We start from the raw sequence: 10,799 nt of genomic DNA on the forward strand, positions 1-10,799 counted from the left end.
CATTTTTCTGTAATGCTTCCAATGCTTGAAAAATTTGTTACTTTATAACGAAATATAATATAATAAGAATAGTATAATGCAAAAGTTAAAAATGTTATATATGACGATATTCTGTGTAGTAAGAGAAAAGAGTAATTTATTTGTCGCGCAGCGTTTATAATGCGGATATCGTGATACACATTTCGCGTGGCTTTGAATATTTCTCACGCTACTTTTCTCGTATATGTAGAATTCATCGTCGATAACTGTGGCGTGCCGGCAGGAAATAATAAAGCGATATCCGGAATGGAGGAAATATTACCGGCATATTAGCGAGACCCCGCGGGTGGTCGATGATGGAGGAGAACGAAGAACGAGACAAGAGAGGAAGAACGGTGCCCATAACCGTACACCATACGTCGCCACGGGTCGGTGGTAGGAGCCTAACTGGAGGTCCCTGTTGGGCAATAACGCCCTCCTTCGTAACATAGTGGCACAATAATGTAGGTTCTTTATGCGAGTACAGGGCAAATAGATCACATTGCTGACTAATAAGCCCGTTGGTGTGATCGCGCTCTCTTCCTACATCTCTCTCCTTTTCTATTCTTTCTTTTTTCTCCTTTTTCCTTCGTCGGACGATAGTTCCCCGCTTTTTCCCGTTTTCTTCCGAAATTCCCGTCGTCTATCAATTGTGTTAGGCATAGGCGTCTCCGGGGGTGTCCACTATTGTAATGGTAATGCACTCGGCAATCGATCTGCCTCATTATGTCACCAAACCCTCGAGAAACCTCGCAGAGTCACACGAGACCCACTGAACTCCGTACACCCTATTTTTATGGGAAAAACGCGGTACGATGACCATTCTAGGACGAGTGTCGAAGGTCGTGTCAAGACCTTCGAGGTCCACGGCAGTTTATCGAGGTTGATTTGTCAGAAGTAGAATCTTGATATACTTTTATGGTAATTACATATTTCAACAGCCTTAAAAAGATTTTAAACGTATAGGATGAGATTTTATAAATAAAAATTTTCATCGCGTCTATCAATTATCTGCATGAAAGAACAATCATAAAAAAAAAAAAAATAAAAAATACAGTTATGTATTTTTAGCGAAATATTATATTACATCTGTAATAATAAGAAATTTTGTGATATACACACCGACAATAACATCTCGGGTGGGTCATCGACATTGGTTATAAAGAACGAGTCAGGGAGTTACAGAACTGTCAGCCTATATTAAATTGCAGACTACCGTAATACTTCGGAACTCCGACCATCTCGATTACCCGTCTAATTATCTGCCGAGTCACGATAGGGCAACCCCATTTTCCCGAAGACGGAATTGCCGTTCCCATCGTCCTCCGAGTCAGCGATGCCGACTACTACCCTTTACCGGGGTCATTGTTACGTCGTTACTACCCTTTAGTACGGCCCTCCAACCAATTTCGGTCCAGGACGATGGGCACGATTTCCGCCTCACCGTCATGGCCGACCGAGAACAGATTTACGAAACGTTCCACAGACCGTGCGATCGTAGCTTGTCGATATTAATGGACGCATATCGAACGACGTGCACCGTTTCAGAGATTCAAGGTACCGTCAGGCACACTCTCTAGTTATGCTTGGATAGGGGAATGTAGAAGTTACTCCGTAAGATATAGGTCGTCGAGAACGTCGAGCAAAAGCCAATGCGCGGTAAGTCGATAACATCCAGCCAGGGGAGGGAGAAACTGCTCGATATTTGCACCGCACGTCCGATGACAGTTAGTTAATATGCATAGTTAATTTCGTTTGTCTTCGGAGGCAGTCGTGCGAAAATACGCGCGGCTTTACGTGTGAGCGTTAGATGCAGTAAGCGGCAGTAGGAACTAAGCTAGGCGGGCTGTGCAATCAATACTGTTTCGGCATTACGGTGGAAACACTCTCTCCGAAACAGCCTACGTTTCGCCTCTCACGTTGTTGAAGCGGAAGGAAGAGCAACGAGAGAGTGAGAGAGAGAGAGAGAAGAGAGACAAATAGGAGCAGAGAGCAAGAGAGGAGGGACGGCGCGGCGAGGGAAACGCGGCGGAGGGACGCGATGTTTGTCAAAGAGAGATAGGGAGACGGAGGTTCCAAGGGACGAAGAAGGAGGCCACGAGGAGGGACAAGGAAGACGAGGGGGCCTCCGACCACGTTTCGTGGTCCGCATACTGATAGGTCCAGTCGTATATACGGAGAGAGCGAGCGGGCGCGTTGGCAAAGCCCAAAACAGAGCTCTCGCCGCTCTCGCCGTCTTTGGTAAACCCTGCTGGTCTGGAAAACACCGGCAACGACGACGTCGCCGTCGTCACACCGTTCCCTACAGCTCTCCCTCTGTCCTCTGAAATTCGAAAATCGAAGCACGCCGGGAACGACAGAACGAAATCATTTGCGTTCGTGCGAGCGATTTTTAAGCTGGCTACTGCGCGAATTTCTCGGCCGCTTAAAACGCAAATAGCCCGCGTGAATTCCTTACATTATCGCCGGCTGGAAGTGAACGTCCTCCGGAACACCGTTCTGCTCGTGCGCGTCCAGGAAATTGAACCTGCGTTTTCAAGCACGCCGCCCGCGCCGCAGTTCGCAGTAACTTATTCCCATTAACGGTACGTGAAAATACTCGTGTGCCGTTTTAGGCAGGACGTTCACTCGTTTCCCCGCTACATGTTAATAATTGTGGACGAACAGTTGATAGATTGTTTTCAATGATACACCGCACTGGACGACGAATCGCACGTTGTGTATCACGTTATTCATTTCAACGTGTTGCGTATCGCGAAGCTTATAGCTAAACATATATAATTCGCAAGTAGATAGTTGATAGACTGCCGTCTTATTTTATCGTGGTTGAAATTTTTTGGACAGTTACTTTTTTCAAAGTGCTGTTCTGGAACGTTTAGAAAGAAAAAAAAAAGGCGAAAGAGTTGGGGGAGGAGAGAGAGAATGGGTGCCAGTTCATATAAACGGGCGCAGGTAGCCCGAAGCTATGGGGTCGAAAGAGGTGGAGGAGGGTCAGAGTCCCTCTCTCGCGAGCGCATAGTTCGTACAGCCGGTAAGTGGGTACCCACTTCTGAATTGGCTCCCCTCGTTCCACTCGTTGGATCATCGTCGTTCGCCGAAAATTCGATCATTATGATTGCTTATGATGTAAATGATGCCCCGCGGCAGCAATTGTTTCCACCAGAGCGAGCCCGTAGGGCTGCGGGTCCCGACACTATCGGCCTGAAGAGCTGGACAAGGCCACGGGACGCCAAGAAACGTACCATTGTCATCAGCGTTTCGAGTAATAGAATTGGACAGTATTCGAGAGCAGGTGCGACGAAATCGTCGTCGACTCGTTTCGATTGCGTTTTCAAACCCATAAGTGTTAACGTAGTTTTACGAAAACCAAGTATGAGAGACATGATGTAATGATAATTGATTCCAAGCAATTTCTACTTATATTGCATCCATTCTTTCATTTTTTAAATATTTTTATTCATGTGTTTGCTTTGCTTGATGATCGAGAAGAAAGACGAGGTTTTGCGTACACAATTGTCAGATTTCATGCTTCTTTACGATGGAAAATCGACTCGTGCACGGAGGAGGCTGGAAACGACCCCCCCTCAGGAGGGTCGAATCCCCGGTTAATTTGCCCTCGGCTTCTTTACGACCGTAATTTTAAATTCCGGTAAAAAAGCGAACTATATTTAGTGTTCTCTTTAAATAGGCCAAGGGGATCGTTCCAGATCGGCTCGAGGACCGAGTCAAACCGATCTCAACCCGCGTGCTCTTCCGTGCTCGCGAATTCACGTACGTAATATACACGTGGAACGAAGCGTCTCTCGGCGTCTTCTACATGTGAGTAACGCCTGTGCGTGTATTGGGAGGGGAATCTACCGCCCCGCCGCCGCCTATTATAGTAATTTCACGGTACGATGTCTATTCCCGCGCTCTCCGGAGCAGCAGGACTAATTTCATTAGGGATAAAGATCATCATTATTTTGCGACCATCCCGAAAATTGCCCCGGTATGCTTCTCCTTTCCGCGATTCGATTTTAGAGAATGCGAGCGTTTTAAGCTTTCGCTCCCTCATTCATTTGACGAAGAATGCTTTTAAAACGCGTCGTTTTTGCAATTCATTCGCAGAAACGACGTCGTCTTGATAACCGTGAATATTTCTCTTTATGTCACAAGCATGTTCTCGCAAAAAAGAAATACATATTTTTTTTCTAATAAAAAATCAGTATTTCGCGTTCGATTAAACACTAATAGTAACGACGAATCGTAATAGCGCCTTCCCTAAAGAGGACGTCACGTTCGTGCGGGATTCGTCGATCGTCAAGGAACGAATCTCACATCCGGTTGGACTGTGCCGCGCGGTTGTCGTCGTACACGTTGTACACGATCGCGCGATAAATCGACGGCCGATCCGGCGTCACGTAACTCACGTACGCGAGAGCGAGCTTGGCAGCCGGGTTTTTCTTCGGCCAGCAGTCCGGCGCTCGTTGACTGATCGAAGGAATCCTTCGCGAAAGGTAAGCGCGCGAGTGCGAGGCAAAGGGGATACGACGATGGGACTCCTGTGAAAACGAGAGATGGTGCGCACGACAACGGGAAAGTAGGCGCGCCATCCATCGACGTGACATTCTAACTGATTTTTATCCATGGACTTCTCTCTCTCTCTCTCTCTCTCTCTCTCTCTCTCTCTCTCTCTCTCTCTTTTTCTATCGCGCCAGGAAGCGTTTGAAAAATTCCGCGGTGTTTGCACGATGCCGATAATTGCAGGTTTATTAAGCCGCACTACACCCTGCTCTTTGATGGAAATGAAATCAATCTTTTAAACAACTTCTTGCTTTAGCAAATGTTACTTTAAAGTATGGATTCGTGTATCATTATGAAAAATATTAGAGTTTAGAATTGAATGTTACTTATTGTTAGTTAAACACATATATATTTTTATGTTTTTAACTTAATATTTAAACAAATATTAAGCAAAAATTACTCTTTGTCTTTTCTGTTAATGCATAATTTTTCACCTTTTTACTGTTATATTTTACAAAAAGTTTCTAAAAATGTATACAATAAAAGTAAAAACGAGAGTAAGTTTGTAAAATTGTGTTCGTCGTTTAAAGAACGTTTGAAATGGTTTTTGAGATGTCATAATGAAATTCGCACCAAAATATAAAAATTTTTACTTTTAAAGTTCAATATGGATAGCTGTATAGTGTGTCTTCATACACTGCACTGTAAAAAATAAAATGTTAATTTTAACTCAAAGACGTTGAGTGGATTTTCTGAGACATGCAAAAATATTAAAATTAAAACAAAAATGTTAATTTTAACATTTTTGCATGTCTCAGAAAATCTACTCAACGTCTTTGAGTTAAAATTAACATTTTATTTTTTACAGTGTGATAGAAGAATGAAGTATGCTGTATACGACTATATATAGTTAAAATACTATTTCATAATAATTTAATAATAAACATCAAAATATTTTCTTAATATTGCTTGATCTTTACGTTGCTTTGCTCTAGAGAAATATTCTTCATCGAGTGTTCACTTCTAAACTTTAGCGTTTTGTAAGACATACCGTTTCTTCTAATCAGAGATTAAACTCGTGAATGATCGACAACATTTATAGAAGAAACATCTGGGAAAACGGACAATTACGTAACATTGTGCGGTAAACCACATTCTTCGGACGCAATGGACATCTTGTAACGCGATATTATAAACGAGTCCGCGGCGAACATAAGGCACATGTGAAGGAGAGGCGAGTTACCGCGGTCAATGATCCGTTATTAGTTATTACCTATCACTCCGCAGCTATCTGTCTGGCGGCTACGATTAATTATTGCCGTCTAATTGACAAAGTTCTCAGGCTCGGACGTCACATTCTGGGCAACATCGCGACACAGCAGTCGCTCGTTTTCTTTATTTTTGCTACGACTTGGAGGAAAAAACGCACGAGTTTCTGCTTCATTATCGAGATTTCGCTCTGGGGGTTGTATCCGAAACGAGCTTAAATCGGTGATCGGAGAATGGGTCGACTCAACGAGATCGCGTTAGATTTATCGAGGTTCTACTCTCTCTCTCTCTCTCTTTCTCTCTACGATTATCTACTGTTAAACGTTTTATCATTCTCTTGGACATGCTCGATAGGGAAAGGAAGACTCCTTGATGCGCGGCAATGGGTATCGATTTACGAAACCTTAGCGATAGAAGATCCCGATTTGTTTTTGGCAAAATTAATTTGACGTATGTCAGAATTCTTAATTTTCTTTTTTGATAAAATTGTGAAAAAAAAAGATTATGACAGAAGGTTACTTTTTTTTTAGAAACAAATTGATAACAAATTCATTCGTATTATTCTTTCTTGATTAATATTGAATTTTATAGAAAATATTATATGATGATGCGATGAATACAATTACGTTATGCCGTGTTGCTTATGGCATTCAATTTTCGTACGTACCTCAACGCTATGGAAAGTATAAATACAAATACAGGGAAAGTGGGATGTCGCGACCACGCATTCTGTCGCGCGGGTCATGGGCGGTAATTAACCTGACTCGACGATATCGTTAATTCGTTTGCGTTGCGTGACAGACTCTCGGAGACTCATTACGTGATTATTAGTTATTTCCTTGCTGATTTTTTACAAAACGTTGTTCCACAATTAGCAATCGTGGGTGTAAGTAATTGGAGCATATCAAATTAATATTAAAGGAAAATGCAAAATTTACCTTCAATATCTTAGATATTTATAATAATTCTCTTTCAAGAAATTTAATCTCTATTCCATTCTAGTCTTATTGTATTATACAATCATATTGTCATAACTATTGTCAAGAGATATTATTAGCATATCCTTTTATTTGGTAAAGAAATGATAGCTGAAATGTAATTAACGTGCTATAAATATACGGTTGACATTTCAGACGTTAGATACTTGGTGTATAAACTGTAGCTTGTAAAACTGTCCATGAAAAATTATTACGACCGTACAAGTCAATTATGTAATTCTTTTCATTACCTTATAATTTCATAGTTTTGAACGAATTCCAACGCATCGTAAATTGGCCGCAACAGAATATTACACGTCAAAAAGAAGACTGGATATTTTCTATAGAAAAATTAATAAAAAATTTTAATAAAATATAAAAGCTCCTTTTTGTCTGAGACTCGAAAAGATCTTGGTCGATCACGTCAGCGTTTGTTCTTAAGTTTTTACTACCCCTATTTCTTTCAAGGGTGCCGTTTAGACTGGTCGTTTCTGTCCTCGAAAGATTTCGACACGAAGACAACCCTGCGTAGTAGGTAAACGTGCACGCATTGCGGACGACAGCTGTCAAATAAATGTTAAAAAAAGCGCTAGCCGAGCGAAATTTCGAGTGGGACGTGAGGAAGAAGGGTGCGTGCCCACCCCTAGTGAAATACCCTTAGCCCGCGGGGCAAAAGGCTCTGCACAATTTTTCCAGAGTTCGCTCTCCCTGCAGCGGGCGGTCGATAAGTCACCACTAGACTAAACTTCGCGGCAAGGTCGTCGGCCTTGTCTCAAAAATTTGTTCGACCAATTCTTTTTCTACAATCAAATAAAATTATGTAAAAGCATTTCTTATTCTTTTCACGGCGAAAAAGTTTCATACTAATCTTGATTGTCACGTGCGAGTTAAATAGACCGCTTATCTGCGATAATAATTTATGCTTTTATAATTTTTATTTTGTAAACATTATTGAAGAAAACAATAATAGATTAATTTGTGAATTAAATAAAAAAATTAAATCGATGTAATGTACATACATATACTGTTCTTTTTTATTTATACACAAATAGATATTGGATTAATTAAATATATCCATTAGCTTTATAAAGCAGAATATCGAATAAACTTCTAAACATGCGATAATTGGCTCGTGTCAATAAGATCGTTTCTGATTTGTAAACCTGACGCGCGTCCAAATTTTCAGTCTAAAAACATCAGGACGCTTCGTTACGTTTATTCCGCGACGTGGAATGCGTTTCGTCTTTCTGAATTTAACGAAGTAACGAAAGCTAAAAGTCCCTCTATAGAAGCTTGTGGCGCAAGATACTAAGGAAGGGTGGCGACACAGCGCTGAGGGGCAAATTTTCGAGGGTGGTTTCGCGCGTCAATGGTTTATTAAGAAGCACTTGTTTAAAGGCAGCCCCTTTCAGATCCGACAGCCAATTCGACCACGACGTTTGTGTCACTCGGATATATAAATGGATAGAACGGGTAGTGGTGGCTGGCTGGTTCGCTTCGGGCGGCGCGCGGGCGGAGGACGGACGCGAATCCACCCCACGGCAATCCGTCGTGTCGCCGTAATTGAAGTTATTGCAATATTGTGTCCTGTCAGCCCCCGCTATCCTCGATATCGTCCTATTTCTCTCCACCTCGCGCGCGATTTGCTTTTCCACCTTCATTGTCTTGGCTACAGTGTCAAGTTTGCCAAATCGCATAACGTATCGTGAATAATAATAACGTTAATTTTTCTGTCGCTTCGCAAATGTGGCTTTAATAGACTGTAATTGATTCATTCAAATACTTTCGGAATTTGAACGGCATGTTAAAGGGAATTAAAAAATTCTCAAAAAAGAGTTCACTTCGTGTCACTGATATATGATAATTTTTCACATCTTAATTATCACGAAATTCAAGAGGTTATCAAATTATTGTGATTCGATCTTGTGAATTATTCCAACAGAGTTTTAATGCATTTATTGCATCCAATTTTATCGCTGCAAATTTACGATATCGCGCAGTATCATCAGGAATCACAGAACGAAAGTTCTTTTCGAGAATGCTTTCAGTGCAAGTGCCTAAGGCGAAGTTAACTTTATCCTCGCTTAATCGCCTTTTCGATAGGTACGAGCCGATCCCTTTGTTCAGACAATATCTCCACACGCTACCCCCGCTAATGTATGCACCGAGCCTCCATCTCACCCTCCGGTCCTCGCGATGACTCCGGTACTCCTAACCCCATAGTCGCCACCACCCCATACAGAAAGCGACGGAGACGAGGGAGAGACCTCGTACTCGTTCGCCTTTATTGAATTTTGGGACCGTTCCAGTTGGAGGAGAGAAGTACCGCGAGAGAGGAAACGAGAGACGCTCGTGTGCACGCGCGACGAGAGACGGAGAGGGAAAAAGGGCTCTGGGATGGCCTGTGGGGTGCGAGCCAGAATTAATTCACATCCCGCTGCATTGCTTTTTACGATATAACTGCGGTTTGTTAGTCGTTATTCACGGTACGAATTCAATTTCATGTCCGGCTCGCCGCAGCTAGACACAGATGCGGCAAGCTTTCGACGTTCTCTTCGTGTTCTGCGAGAAACTTGCATTCGCCACATGTTATAATAAGCATCAATGAAAAGGAAATGAAAATGTTCGAAAAACTTAAGTTTAAACAACGAATGGGATTATTATAAAGAATTATGTTTATAAAGAATAAATTTCGAAATGTATAAATTTGGAAAGCGTAAATTTTTGCTAGTAGATATATAAAAAAAACACCCGATACAAGATGGTTTTTATAAATAGATTATTTAACAAGATTTTATGGACAACCCAATTGAAATGTGAATATCGATTCTAAATTTTATCCTTCAAACAAAATATATACATACAATTTGTCGAGGTATATCTGCGATAACGATTTATGACGTATCAATTGTCTGAAAAAATATGAGCGAGAGTGTTCTCGATCGTAAGACGTATTCCGGTCAGCACGTGGTCCCGTGCGCCACGTGGAAGCGCCGTGAGTGAAAAATCGAGTGGCGGCAAGCGCGTTACCCATTTCACGTTACGTTAAATTGCTCGTTGGAACGCTGGCGAATGCTTTTCGACCGGTTACGGATGGTGCGATAAAGCACACCGACTAACGCGAGATACGACCAATTAGCTCGTGTGCCAAGTATACGATTTAAGCGGGTTGGCGGAACCCCGGAGGCATTGCCAAACGACGATTTAAGCCGACATCTTGTGGCAAAGAATGGGATATACCGCGTGTGTATATATTGTCTGTCGCAGATAATGATCTACGATATCATTTATCTATCTTGCATCTTAAAGAGTTATTTCTTTATTTTATCTTACTTTTTCTGTAACAAAGATAAAGACTATAAATTTGTAGAATGATGTTTAAATTTTTTCCATAAGAGTAATATTGAATGATATATATCTGGTTTTATTATTAGGGAAACTTAATAATCTCTTTTTCTGCTATAATAATTGTTTCAATAAACTACGCTTGCAGAATGAATATAAATTAGTAAATATATATTGTATATATACACTTACCTCACACGTGATCATTATCGGTGTCGAAGCAATATCTTCTTAAGACTTCTCTCTATCCTTTCTCATCCTCTTCTTTCTCCTCTTTTTCTATCCTAAGAATCGTCTACCATTTCTCCTTTTCTACATCCCTTCCAATCACAGTTGACATCCCCACCACCCACCATAGAAACCCCCGCGGTCAGAAAGGGAAGGGGCACGGACTACCACGTGATCCATGTGACCGCACGAGACACGCAACGATATACTGTCACACGCGATACGTCCAGCCACTTTCTTTCGTTTACCGTCCCGCCATTTTATCTCGATCCGCTCGATTCACGGCATCTCCTCTTCGTTGAATCTCCGCTCTTTTGTTACTTCTTTCCTCCGCGTATCCCATGGAAAACGAACGGCTAACACGTGTAGTGAATTTCCTCCGCTCTTTGACCTCTCTGTTCCCCTCTCCTATGTCGTTCTCTACCTCCCCCCAAACCCTCTCTGTATTTTTTATTTCTC

General features: G+C 41.9%; 1 long non-coding RNA gene across 1 annotated transcript in view; it reads right to left on the bottom strand.

Annotated features, from left to right (window-relative positions):
• LOC108775946 (uncharacterized) overlaps positions 1-10,786 on the bottom strand; it is a 158,672-nt gene extending 147,886 nt beyond the window's left edge. The window contains exon 1 of the long non-coding RNA XR_001940774.1: positions 10,305-10,786. This is a non-coding gene — a long non-coding RNA (uncharacterized LOC108775946). The remainder of the gene's footprint in view (positions 1-10,304) is intronic.
• Between the last annotated feature and the right edge of the window lie 13 nt (positions 10,787-10,799).

The sequence above is a fragment of the Cyphomyrmex costatus genome, unplaced genomic scaffold, assembly GCF_001594065.2.
Source record: "Cyphomyrmex costatus isolate MS0001 unplaced genomic scaffold, Ccosl1.0 scaffold330, whole genome shotgun sequence".
NCBI lineage: Eukaryota > Metazoa > Arthropoda > Insecta > Hymenoptera > Formicidae > Cyphomyrmex > Cyphomyrmex costatus.